This window comes from Triticum urartu, chromosome 5A (genome assembly GCF_056163025.1).
Source record: "Triticum urartu cultivar PI428250 chromosome 5A, HENAU_Tu73, whole genome shotgun sequence".
NCBI lineage: Eukaryota > Viridiplantae > Streptophyta > Magnoliopsida > Poales > Poaceae > Triticum > Triticum urartu.
In genome coordinates, this window is record NC_141877.1 from 673,042,581 (window position 1) to 673,055,947 (window position 13,367).

The 13,367-nt window shown below is 45.5% G+C and overlaps 1 protein-coding gene across 2 annotated transcripts in view; it reads left to right on the top strand.

The window, feature by feature from the left end:
* The first annotated feature begins 6,508 nt into the window (after nucleotides 1-6,508).
* The window catches only part of LOC125506460 (uncharacterized), a 33,490-nt gene continuing 26,631 nt past the window's right edge, over nucleotides 6,509-13,367 (top strand). The window contains exons 1-2 of one of the 2 annotated variants that reach the window (XM_048671271.2): nucleotides 6,511-7,039; nucleotides 8,103-8,177. The gene's annotated coding sequence lies outside the window, so the exon portion shown is untranslated. Of the gene's footprint in view, nucleotides 7,040-8,102; nucleotides 8,178-13,367 lie in introns of both variants that reach the window. The other variant, XM_087522312.1, reaches the window with a different exon arrangement.

Consider the following 13,367-nt stretch of genomic DNA (forward strand, 5'->3'; position numbering starts at 1 on the left):
TGCCCGTCTGTGTCACCTAAACAGTGCAAAAAGGGACCGCCAGGGACGCCACCGTTCGCCACGATGGCGATCTTGTCAGCGCTGCTTGCCACCGCGCACCGCAAGCTGCACAGCCTTCCACCACGTATGCCTGGAGGGGTCCCAGAGCGACACGTTGGTGGATGTGCTGGAGCGCGGGCACAGTGGTGTCTTGCCGCGGCAAGCGCCTTGCCGCGGTTGTTGTCTTGTCGCGCCCGGGAGCTTGTCGCTCACCGGGCCTTGCCGGGACGTGCGACGTGTCGCGGCAAGTTCCTCGAGGTGCCTTGGTTGGCCTTCCCGGCAAGCTCCTCTTGCCGGGGTCTTGTCTTCTTGGCTTGGACACTTTGTTCTTGAATGGCTCCAAAGGAACCACGGAGGACCTTGGCGGTCACCCGGCAAGCCTTGCCGCAGGATGCTGCGACTGCCCGTGCACAAGTTCGGGATACTAGGGTACCCCTACTCTAGTACACCGACACGTAGGGTCCGCACTCTTAAAGTTCGATGACGGTTATATTATGAGTTTATGTGTTTTGATGTACCGAAGGAGTTCGGAGTCCCAGATGAGATCAGGGACATGACGAGGAGTCTCGAAATGGTCGAGACGTAAAGATCGATATATTGGACGACTATATTCGGACATCGGAAAGGTTTCGAGTGATTCGGGTATTTTTGGGAGTACTGGGGAGTTATGGGAATTCGTATTGGGCCTTAATGGGCCATACGGGAAAGGAGAGAAATGCCTCAAAGGGTGGCCACACCCCTCCCCATGGGCTGATCCGAATTGGACTAGGGAGGGGGGGCGCCCCTTCCTTCCTTCTCCTTTTCCCTTCCCTTTCCTTCCCTCCTACTCGTACTACTTGGAAGGGTTCCTAGTTCTACTAGGAAAGGGGGAATCCTACTCCCGGTGGGAGTAGGACTCCCCTAGGGCGCGCCATAGAGAGGGCCGGCCCTCCCCCTCCTCCACTCCTTTATATACGGGGGCAAGGGGCACCCCAAAGAGACAACAATTGATCTCTTGATCTCTTAACCGTGTGCGGTGCCCCCCTCCACCATAATCCACCTCGATCATATCGTAGCGGTGCTTAGGCGAAGCCCTGCGTCGGTAGAACATCATCATCGTCACCACACCGTCGTGCTGACGAAACTCTCCCTCAACACTCGGCTGGATCGGAGTTCGAGGGACGTCATCAAGTTGAACGTGTGCAAAAATCAGAGGTGCCGTGCGTTCGGTACTTGATCGGTCAGATCGTGAAGACGTACGACTACATCAACCGCGTTGTGCTAACTCTTCCGCTTTCGGTCTACGAGCGTACGTGGACAACACACTCCCCTCTCGTTGCTATGCATCACCATGATCTTGCGTGTGCGTAGGAAATTTTTGAAATTACTACATTACCCAACAGTTACCCCTTTTCCATTTGATACCAATGCATACATATGTAGTGTAGCTCCTTGTTTGCGAGTACTTTCGATGAGTACTCACGGTTGCTTTGCTCCCCCTTTTCTCCCTTCCTATACCCGATAGCTGCGACCAAACGTTGGAGTCCAGGAGCCAGATGCCACTGTCGATGACGACTGCTACTACTCAGGAGGTGCCTACTACTACGTGCAGGCCGCTGACAACGACCAAGAGTAGATTAGGAGGATCCCAGGCAGGAGGCATGCGCCTCTTTTGATATGTATCCCAGTTTGTGCTAGCCTTCTTAAGGCAAACTTGTTTAACTTATGTCTGTACTCAGATATTGTTGCTTCCGCTGACTCATCTATGATCGAGCTCTTGTATTCGAGCCCTCGAGGCCCTTGGCTTCTAATATGATGCTTGTATGACTTATTTTTATTTGTAGAGTTGTGTTGTCATATCTTCCCGTGAGTCCCTGATCTTGATCGTACACGTTTGCGTGTATGATTAGTGTACGATTGAATCGGAGGCGTCACAAGTTGGTATCAGAGCCGACTGCCTGTAGGAATCCCCCTTCCACACTCCTTGGCCGAAGTCGAGTCTAGACATTACAAAACTTTTTACTAACATGGATGTGTGCCTTACAGGCCCACGTCGCCATCTGGGTGGTATTAGGATCTTTTACTCCTCAATCTTTACTCTGGGACTCTAATCTCTCTTCTATTCGGGTTAAATGATTCTTGCTAACCCTAATACTAGGATCTCGTAACTACTTTCTCCTGGAGAGCGCCTTCACTCCAAATGATGGCTTGATTCATTAGAAGACCCCGAAGATACTCTCCGATGTTATCCCCAGAACTTGTGCCTACCACTTTTGCTATTCCCGACCACCGATAACTCCTTATGGATAACTGCTTACACTTGCCGTTCATGCCTTCGCTCCCAGTTGCCCCTGTTATTACATGATACCCTGAAAAACTCTCTGATATTCCAAGAATCCTTTGTTCCCACTGCTTTGCAGCTCTTTTCCGCATTAATACCTCTATGAATAATTCCTCGCACATAATGAGTATCCACTCTTCACTAGCTGTTCATGTGTTTCACAAGGATCTTCAAAATTACTATTCGATCTTCTGTTAATCCTCAGCAGCTTATTTATCTTGAAATTCTTGCTTGCTTGCATTATGGTTAATCCCATAAGTCTAGTAATCTTATTGACATCCTTTGTCACTATCATTTTTGAGCCCATTGATTCAATAAGTTGTGAGTGTAATCATTAGTTGAATCCTAGGATTATCCATCCGGCTCAGATGTCATTTGGATATGAGCTGTTTCTTGACCAATCAATGCCTTGATCGGTTGTGCTTCTAAGTCTATTGAACTTATTCATTTTCGATCAGAACGATTGCTTCTAATCCCTTGATTTGGAAATCTTTCTTTGGATTAAGCTTTGAATTAGTTAGTTGTTTCTATAATCCGATGCCTTGGCATTCCTTCTTCCGCTGATTGAGTACCGATACTCACATCATCCCCGTTGTGGACCGCCATACCCATTGCCAGGTTATTATCCGACAGTGTCCTTCACAACCAAAAATCTTGTGAGTTCTTTACCTGATACATAATGCTTCTGGTAAATTGTATCCTCTAATTTTGTCAACCATGCTCTACTTTTGAGCTTGTGTTATTTACTCCTGAAGTTCATGGTATATGTTCTAAGAAGCCTCGATGGGTTGAACCTATGCCTTCCTTAATCTGTGTGAACCCAAAAGTTTTCACGGGTCATACTCCTCTGGTAATTCACCAGGTAGGTTTTGACACTGAAATCATTTTTATCTAGAGCAGTGAATGAAAGGTTATGCATTGAAGAACTGGGAGTTGGCCTTGAACTTTGTGTTCATGCCCATGGACACGATGTAGATCTTATCATTAAAGCTTCTCTTAAATTAATTATTCCCCTGGTATAAGTTCTTATATCTCGGATCCGGCCTTTTGCAATCGTGGTTCCGACCATGTTCTCCTTTAAATACCATTTCTCGTGCAAGCTTAAGCATTTGTCTTCGGCAGAGCAATACCCTAGTCCAACCTCTACTTTCATCTGTCGTCGAGTATTACCCCCTAGTATCTCAAGATTATCTTGGAACTGCATAACTTCTTATGAGTTCTTCATCAAGTACTACATTCTCACTTATTACAATTTTTCATGGGCTCTAAGTCATTAAACACTCAAAGACACCGATGACTGAACCGAGTCCGCACTACGGTTCAACAACTCTTAGTAATCTTCTTTAAGTACGATTTTGTACCCGATCATGCCATTCCTAGCCTGTTTGGCTATATCATTGATGATTTTAACTGTGCTACCTGGTCCTTATTCCCGGAGCACCACTTTCGATGATGAGCTAAGCTTACGTTGATCTTCCTCATCTTATCATTTCTCTTTGAAGAACAAGCTTAGTTTGGAGTTGTGTCATACCCTTGGTTCCATTAACCTTTCGCTTCATCATTCCTTTGAATTGATGTCATCGCGATCAATTACATCTTCATGGAGCCTCTCGACAAAATTTGTCGTCATCATCATCAACATTTTGACTCCTTCCAGGATTTCAATCTAATTCATGATGGTAAGTGCCATCCTCGTCCCTTGGTAATTTGAGTTACCATCGACAACATCTTTACCTTCCTTTCATCACAAATGTGTTCATGTTATGGATGCAACTTGTTATCCAGCTCGTATTATGATCTACCTTGAAGTATTACTGCCTTTTTGTCAAGGATGTTGTGAGAATTTCACCACCTCTTGAGAATTCTTGATATCAGTGATACTTCACCATCACCATTCTTTTCTTGGTCCCCGTGTTGTTCCTAACAGGAATACCGACAGATGGACTAGTAATTTTAAAAACTTCTAGCAACCTTATTGCTTTGAAGTTAATGGTCAACATTTAATTCTTAGACCATTGGTTATCGAATCGCCATTCTGACATTGTTTATGCTACCTAAGTCCGTATTTCGGGTGCACCGTCAACCAATGTTTAATCGTGTATGTTTTCCTCGAGCACACATCATTATATCATTTGATCTGACAAAAGCTATCTCCTTGTTCACATAATTGTGGAAATCCATCATTTGGAAATCTCGATGAATTATCGCTGAGTTCATCAGCCACCTCCTCATTCTCTCCTTGATATAATAATGAACTCATGATTCAGAACTTGCTTCCATAGTTCATTTATTGAGAATCTTACAATGGCGTCTCGTCAATTTGTGTTGCACCTTTTCTGCTCAGACATCCTAAGTCTAAGGTAACTTGACACCAATCAGATCTGAATCTCGGTCAGATATGATGGTTGGAACATATTTCCAAGAGTTATAACATTTGGTCGTTATATGGCCCAGTAAGGTGATGTCATGCCTAGCACACCTGGCTAGAAGACCTATTGTTATAGTTTCCTTTCTGGCAGGGTTAGCCATTCTTCCATGAGGAAATTGTAAGACTTATACTATAAGTTGTTCCTAATGGACCGTTTGTGTATCCAAAGTTTGACCTTCGCTTGAAGACCATGTCAATGCTATCTCAAAGCTTGTCAGTGGTACTCCGATCTTCAATAAGAACATTGGAAGCGCAATGCTAAATTTTCTTTATCAATTATCCTAACACCGTTGTATGGGTTATGTCATGAAATTCCACTCCCATTACCTAATTGGTTTTCTACTTCAATCCTGTCATGGATATCATGCTCCGTTTGTCCTTGGGAAGGATATACTCCTAAAATATGTGTTTAAACACATTTTCCCTTCCACTGTTCTGTCTAATCTGATAATCGCATTTCCCTTTCCATTGTTTTGTTTAACCTTTCTTGTAATCTGACTTAGTTGAGCAGAGATAATTCCCTGCTTAGTTGAGCACCTCGGTGTACAACTCTGTCAGTAAGACCTTGTTACTATTGTTGATGACATTCCGGTAACCACCGATGGACGAGAACTTTGTCTATTGGTCCGCCTCGTTTCAATGAGCAGGAAATTGGTTCTCTTAGTCCCTCGCCCTTGGTACCGATGTTGTTGCGACATAACCGGCAAACTATCCTCTAACTTGCCTTGCTTACATGATCGTGCAAGATGTCACCGCCCTTCCTACTTTTAACCCACATGGTGGGCCCATAACCCACAGTTCCACATGATCAAAACCTGACTCTCTTGTACAACCCTGTTGCCAAAGATATTCCTCACGCTTGGCTCCGTATGTAAGTCACGGGCCACCTTCCTAGTGGTATATTCTGGTATCAGACACAAGATTCATTCTTCGATGCTTTGAACCCCTTTCACTCTATTTCAGACATCGAACGATTGTCTACCCGCTTGGAACTCCTTATTGTACCTTCTTACTTTGCTCTCGATGTCTTTGATTTGTTCAACTCGAGAGATACTCATCTGTTCATTCATGGGATACCCCCAGACGATTGCCCCTTATATCATTCTATCATTGTCGAGTTCCCGAAGGAAGGATGTTGACTTCATCATGATGCCCGGAAGCAGAGAAATGAAGACATCAACATAAGGGATCAACTTCTTCTAGAAGAGAAAGCAAGACCGAGAAGACCCGATAGATTCATTACCAAACCTTTCCCCCTTACACTACCTCCTAAATCTCGGGATGAGATTTCTTGTAGTGGAGGAGATTTGTAACACCCCGGTAGTTAAGCTACAATAACCACACACTAATGGTGACGTGTCATCATGATTAACTTTCTAAACCTCACTTTGATCCAAACCGAATTCAAATTCAATTTTAAAACTAAAGTCAAATTATTATTTCTTTAAATGGTAAAACAAAAATGTTCGTCAGGTTGCAAAAATTCACTAACTAATTGTGCTGAATACACCAACATTATTTGAAAATTATTAAATATGCCCTTGACCTATTTTAAACTGGACCAATCTACTCCATTTATCTCATTTAAATTCCATCATAAATTCTAGGGGAATCAAATTGCCCCCAAACTTTTTGTGACAGTGCAAAATATTGCGATGTATTTAAATGGCAAAGCACCATAAGTTTACAAAGTCATTTGGTGGCTTATTTTATTGCAAACAGTGGCAGTTTTAATTGTCAGAAAAGAAAAAAAAAAGGCAAACTAGCTACTGTGCTAATGGGCTCTACCTACTATAGTAAACGGCCCAGCCCACTACTAGGGCCTTTCCTTCATCCTCTATAGAGAGGGAGTAGAGGCCATGGCGTGGCTCGCGCACACCCGTCTACGCGCCTGATTAGCTCGTGTCGAGCATCCACAACACCCCGAGAAGGATAAGATCCCCCAGTCGCTGTAGACAAACACTAGCCCGTAAAATTCCCCTCGCTCGTCCTCTCCCTCTCGGTTTTGCTCGCTCCCGAGCCGCCGTTGCCGCGCCATCGTTGCCACCGTGGCCACCGGCCTTCCCTCGTCGCTCGAAGATGTCCGGGGGCTCCATCGTGGTCGGATCCATTACCACGTCGAAGAGCTCGAGCTAGGATGCCCCGTAGCCTCGCCATCGTCCTCGTCTTCACGCACGGCCGCCGCATCACGCCGTCGTTTGCCACCCCAACGGGCCACCCTGGCGGCCTTGACCATGTCCACGAGCCTCCCCGTGAGCTTCTCTGCCAAATCCCCTACTTTCCCCCCTCGATCTGTGCCCCTACGTGTCGAACGCCACCATGGCCGGAGCTCCACTTCCGCGTACGCGTACGTGCTGTTGCGGCTGCTGCTCCCTGCTCCTGTAGCCTGGTGCTCCTTGCGTTGCCGTTGCTGTTGCTGCTTAACGCTGCTGCTGCTTGCGGCTGCTGCTACTCCTTATAAGTTGATGCCGATGCGTGGTTGCTTTTGTCGCTAGATGCTGCCGCGCTTGGTCGTCGATGCCGCCGCCGCTGCCTGCTAGCGCCGTTGCTCGTCGCGGCCTGTACCTGCGGGCTGCACCACCCGCGCCACGCTTGCCGCATCCTGGCCATACCACAGCCATGGCCATGTGCATGTGTGTGTTGGTGCGTGATGCACAGCCACACAGTGCATGTGTGTGTTGTGTGGTGTGTATGCGTGTGTGTTCTGGGTGTGTGAGGCCGCCCCTGTTCTATTAGTTTATGGTTAATTAGTTAGTTAGGATTGCTACTAGCAGATGACATGTGGACCCCATTAATTAGGTTAGCATTTATTTATTCGATTAGGTATAGCCTGTGACATGTAGGATCCACTTCTACTATTCACGTGTAGACCGGTCAAATGTTGACTGGGTCAACCCAGCCCCACTGTCATACACTGTGGCTAGAATAGCACTAGGTGACAAAGGTTTTTCACTGTTTATAATTCGAATTAAATAATTTCAGAAAATGTTTAAATCTTTGAAATGTCATATAAAATAATTCGTAACTCGGATGAAAAAACTTTGTACATGAAAGTTGCTCAGAACGACAAGACAAATCCGAATACGCATTCCGTTCGTCTGCCACAAGTCCCTAGCATAGTGAACATGCAACTTTCCCCCTCGGTCTGTTTGTCCGAAAATGTGAAACACCGGGAACACTTTCCCGGATGTTTCCCCTCTTTGCCGGTGTCACCTAGTACTGCATTAGGTCACCTCTAGCACCATGTATTGCCATGTTATGCTTTGATTGCTCTGTTATTTATTGTGTTCCCCCTCCGTTACTTCTTTCCGGTAGACCCCGAGACCGACGCTGATACCCTTGTGATCGACTACATCGACAACGAACCCTCCTTCTTGCCAGAGCAACCAGGCAAGCCCCCCCCCCTTGATCACCAGATACCGCCTATTCTTCTCTCTACTACTTGCATTAGAGTAGTGTAGCATGTTACTGCTTTTCGTTAATCCTATTCTGGTGCATAGCATGTCCTTGCTACTGCTGTTGTTACCTTACCTGCAATCCTAAATGCTTAGTGTAGGATGCTAGTATTCCATCAGTGGCCCTATATTCTTGTCCGTCTGCCATGTTATACTATCGGGTCGTGATCACTTGGGAGGTGATCATGGGTATATACTTATATACATAATATGTGATACATGTGGTGACTAAAGTCGGGTCGGCTTGTAGAGTACCCGCAAGTGATTCCGATGTTGGGGGCTGAAGGGGCAGGTGGTTCCACCCAGGTAGTGGTGGGCCTGAGTTCCCGACGGCCCCCGACTATTACTTTGTGGCGGAGCGATAGGGCAGGTTGAGACCACCTAGGAGAGAGGTGGGCCTGGCCCTGGTCGGCGTCCGCGGTTATTTCTAAATAACACGCTTAACGAGATCTTGGTATTTGATCTGAGTCTGGCCACTGGCCTATACGCACTAGCCAACTATGCGGCAACAGTTATGGGCACTCGACGTCGTGGTATCAGCCAAAGCCTTCGTGACGTCAGCGACTGAGCGGTGCGCGCCGGGTTGGACCGCGTAATGCAACTTCCTTTGTAATTGAGGTTGCTAGGTCTGCTCTCCGGCCGCCCACGCAACGTGCAGGTGTGCAATGGGCGATGGGCCCAGACCCCTGCGCACATAGGATTTAGACCAGCGTGCTGACCTCTCTGTTGTGCCTAGGTAGGGCTGCGACGTGTTGATCTTCCGAGGCCAGGCATGACCCAGACAAGTGTGTCCAGACAAAGGGGATCGAGCATGTTGGGAAATGTGGTGCACCCCTGCAGGGAAGTTAATCTATTCGAATAGCCATGATCTTCGGTAACAGGACGACCCAGAGTTGTACCTTGACCTTATAACAACTAGAATCGGATACTTAATAAAATACACCCTTCCAAGTGCCAGATACAACCGGTGATCACTCTCTCACAGGCGACGAGGGGAGGATCATCGGTTAGGATTATGCCATGCTGAAAGATCGTGGATGTCGCCTAGAGGGGGGTGCATAAGCGTTTTAAAATAATTACGGTTTAGGCTTGAACAAATGCGGAATAAACCTAGCGGTTAATTTGTCAAGCACAAAACCTACAACAACTAGGCTCACCTATGTGCACCAACAACTTATGCTAAGCAAGATAAACTACTAGGTGATAGCAAGATATATGACAAGAAACAATATGGCTATCACAAAGTAAAGTGCATAAGTAAAGAGTTCGGGTAAGAGATAACCGAGGCACGCGAAGACGACGATGTATCCCGAAGTTCACACCCTTGTGGATGCTAATCTCCGTTTGGAGCGGTGTGGAGGCACAATGCTCCCCAAGAAGCCACTAGGGCCACCGTAATCTCCTCACGCCCTCGCACAATGCAAGATGCCGTGATTCCACTAAGGGACCCTTAAGGGCGGTCACTGAACCCGTACAAATGGAAACCCTTGGGGGCGGTCACCGAACCCGTACACTTTGGCAACCCTTGGGGGCGGTCACCGGTACCCGTCAAATTGCTCGGGGCGATCTCCACAACCTAATTGGAGACCCCGACGCTTGCCCGGAGCTTTACACCACAATGATTGAGCTCCGAACAACACCAACCGTCTAGGGTGCCAAGGCACCCAAGAGGAACAAGCTCTAGGGTGCCCAAACACCCAAGAGTAATAAGCTTCTCAAACTTCACTTCCACGTATCATCATGGAGAACTCAAACCGATGCACCAAATGCAATGGCAAGGGCACACGGAGTGCCCAAGTCCTTCTCTCTCAAATCCCACCGGAGCAACTAATGCTAGGGAGGAAAATGAGAGGAAGAATAAGAAGGAGAACACCAAGAACTCCAAGATCTAGATCCAAGGGGTTCCCCTCACATAGAGGAGAAAGTGATTGGCGGGAATGTAGATCTAGATCTCCTCTCTCTTTTTCCTCAAAAACTAGCAAGAATCCATGGAGGGATTGAGAGTTAGCAAGCTCAAAGAAGGTCAACAATGGGGGCAAAAACAAGCTCAAGAGATGGGGAACCATTGGGGAAGAAGACCCCCTTAAATAGGTCCCCACGAATCTGCCCGTTATGTACAGAATAACATAGGAGCGGTACAACCTCTATGAGCACCGGTACAACCGGTAACAGGCAATAAGCGGTACAACCGGCCCACAACCGCCCAACAACCGCACCACAACAGAGACCAGTCCGGTGGTAGAGCGGTGCATGACCGGTACAACCTCCGGACCAATTCTGGAGCGGTACAACCGCTCCAAACACCGGTTGTACCGGTCAAGCGGTACAACCTCTCCATGGGGCGGTACAACCTCTCTGCGTAAAACAGGCAATATCAAAACAACCACAACTTTCGCATACGAGCTCCGAATTCAACGAAACCAAGTTTGATGGAAAGCTAATGACAAGGGCTAACACAATCTTGAGAGAAATATCAATAAGAAGCAAATGAGAAAAGGACCATAATAAAATGGTGAGAACCCTTCCTCGGATAAGACCGGTAAAACCTCCAACACCGAAAACATCATAGAAGATGCATGCGAACTCCGTTTTCGATGAACTCAAGCTTGTCATCAAGATGACCATAAGCTCTAAGACTCACAAATGAAACAAAACAAGAACCAAGAAATATGATGCAAGGATGCAATGGTTTGAGCTCTCGACGAATGATACGATCAAGCTACTCCCTAGAGAGCCCCCCTTGGTAGTACGGCACTCGATCCTACAACCCGGTCTCCCAACTACCACTATGAGACCGGTAAAATAGAAAACCTATCAAGGCAAACCTTTGCCTTGCACATAGTCCACTTGAGCTAGATGATGACGATCTTGACTTCCTCAAGTTGGACCACCTTTCTTGATTGTGTTGGCTCGATGAAGACTAGTTGATTGCTCCCCCATACTCCACTATGGGTGAGCCACTCTTTGGCACATCTTCACAATTCCATTGACACCACAATGGACGGCAAGCTTCAAGCTTGATTGCTCCCCCATACTCCATTATGGTTGAGCCACTCTTCGAGTTGCTCCACTTGAACTTGCACACTACAAACTTGATAACAATCACCACTTGATGTCATCCTCCATGGGTTGTATGAGATCTTCCTCTTGACGCAAGACCATGGAAACATACCTAACCCCACAAAGAACTCTCACGTAGACCATGGGTTAGTACACAAAGCGTAATGGACAATGCTTACCATACCATGGGATCACTTGATCCCTCTCGGTACTTCTTCTACGCTTTGTGAGTTGATCAACTTGATTCACTCTTGACTTAGTCTTGATCAACATTGAATCTTTCCAACTCTCTTCATTTGGATGATGTCTTGAAGGTAAACATGAATGATCACACAATCTTCTTCTTTAAGACATGCTTGCAATAAGCTCAACTCACACATGACCAATCTTTGGATAATTCCTTGAAAAACACTTTGTCCATCTCATAAACTCCTTGAAACCAACACATGGACTTCAAGACAATCCTATGGACAAAGCTTCAAATATAATTCAAGGCAACCGTTAGTCCATAGAGATTGTCATCAATTACCAAAACCACACATGGGGGCACCGCATGTCCTTTCAATCTCCCCCATTTTGGTAATTGATGACAATCACTTTCAAGAGAGTTTATATAAGGAATTTTTTTATCACCATGCAATGCAAAAACCAATAATGCATGTGTATGAGATGCAAATGCTTAAGTACAAAACCAAAGCAAGAAGAAAAAACTCTCTAAACTTATCCACAAAACTCTCTGAAACTTCTCCCCCATTGGCATCGATTGCCAAAATGGGCGAAAAGCTTAGAAGGCCAATATAAATTGTGTTCCTCCATAAGTTGTGTATTTCTCAACAAGAGAGTGGAATGCCGTACACATATCCAAAGGTAATACTTGGAGGAAGACCAACTATATTGAGGCACCAAGATTGCTAAAGGAAGATATGCCACAAAGACATAACAAAGAGAGACACAAGCAATCAGAAGATACCAAATGAGGCAAGTAATCAACGGATATCAATTGAACCAACTAGACCAAACATCCTATGTGCCACAAGAATAAAGATATTATGATATGAGCAAAGGAGTGTTCTAAAGAAATAGAGAAGCTCCCCATGATTTGTGCACACATAAGAATTTTTGTATTTGGATACAAAGTGCACAAAATAGGATCACAGCTCCCCCAAAATCAATAGAAACTTACAACAAGTGCAAGTGAGCATATAGGAAACTAAACCTAGTACTTGCAACAAACACATGGTTGAGCAACAAGTAAAAGAGGCAACTTAAGAAAGGGCTCAACCAAAATGATGTGCGTGAGTCAAGGCAAAACACTTGAGAAGACTAAAGTATGGATGAGCATCAGGCATCAATAAAGTCTTGAAAGACTAAGGCACACGGTGCAAGGCCTATCATTCCCACACACAACTACAAATGGGTTCACAAGCTTACTAATAAGCATATAAAGAACATATGCTTGTGACAACCCGTCGTGAAGATAGAAGATGAAAGCCTCATCAAGACGCGGGATACCAATTAAGATGGCAAAAGCCTCGTAAAGATAAGCATGAGGAAAATAATCTTCACCACACAAGAGTGCATCAAGATGCAACGATAGAAGACACGCACTCAAGGCAAAAGCTTTCACGGAGCCACCAAAGAAATAACATAAGAAAGACAAGGTGGACGTGAAAGAAAGGTTATCAACTAGATATGCAACTTATCTCAAGTGTATAAGATTCTAGGTAGACGAAATCATGATGATATATATCTACAAAGAAGGATGTACACCCGAAATAGTTACAACACGAGGAACAAGATATCCAAAGGGAGGTCATACATATACCAATAAGATATTTGCTTGGAAGCATAGCACATGGCTAGATATGGTCTTATTGAATATAAATGAATTCCTACCACACACCCATCAGACATCACAACTAGCAACAAGAGATCATTGTTGGGATGCTTTGAGAAAGGGAACACGTATCACAAGAATGAATGAATAACATGCCATGATACAACCTACACAAGGTTGATGCAAGAAATGTGTGCATGAAGAATATGAAGATACTTGTTACCGAGT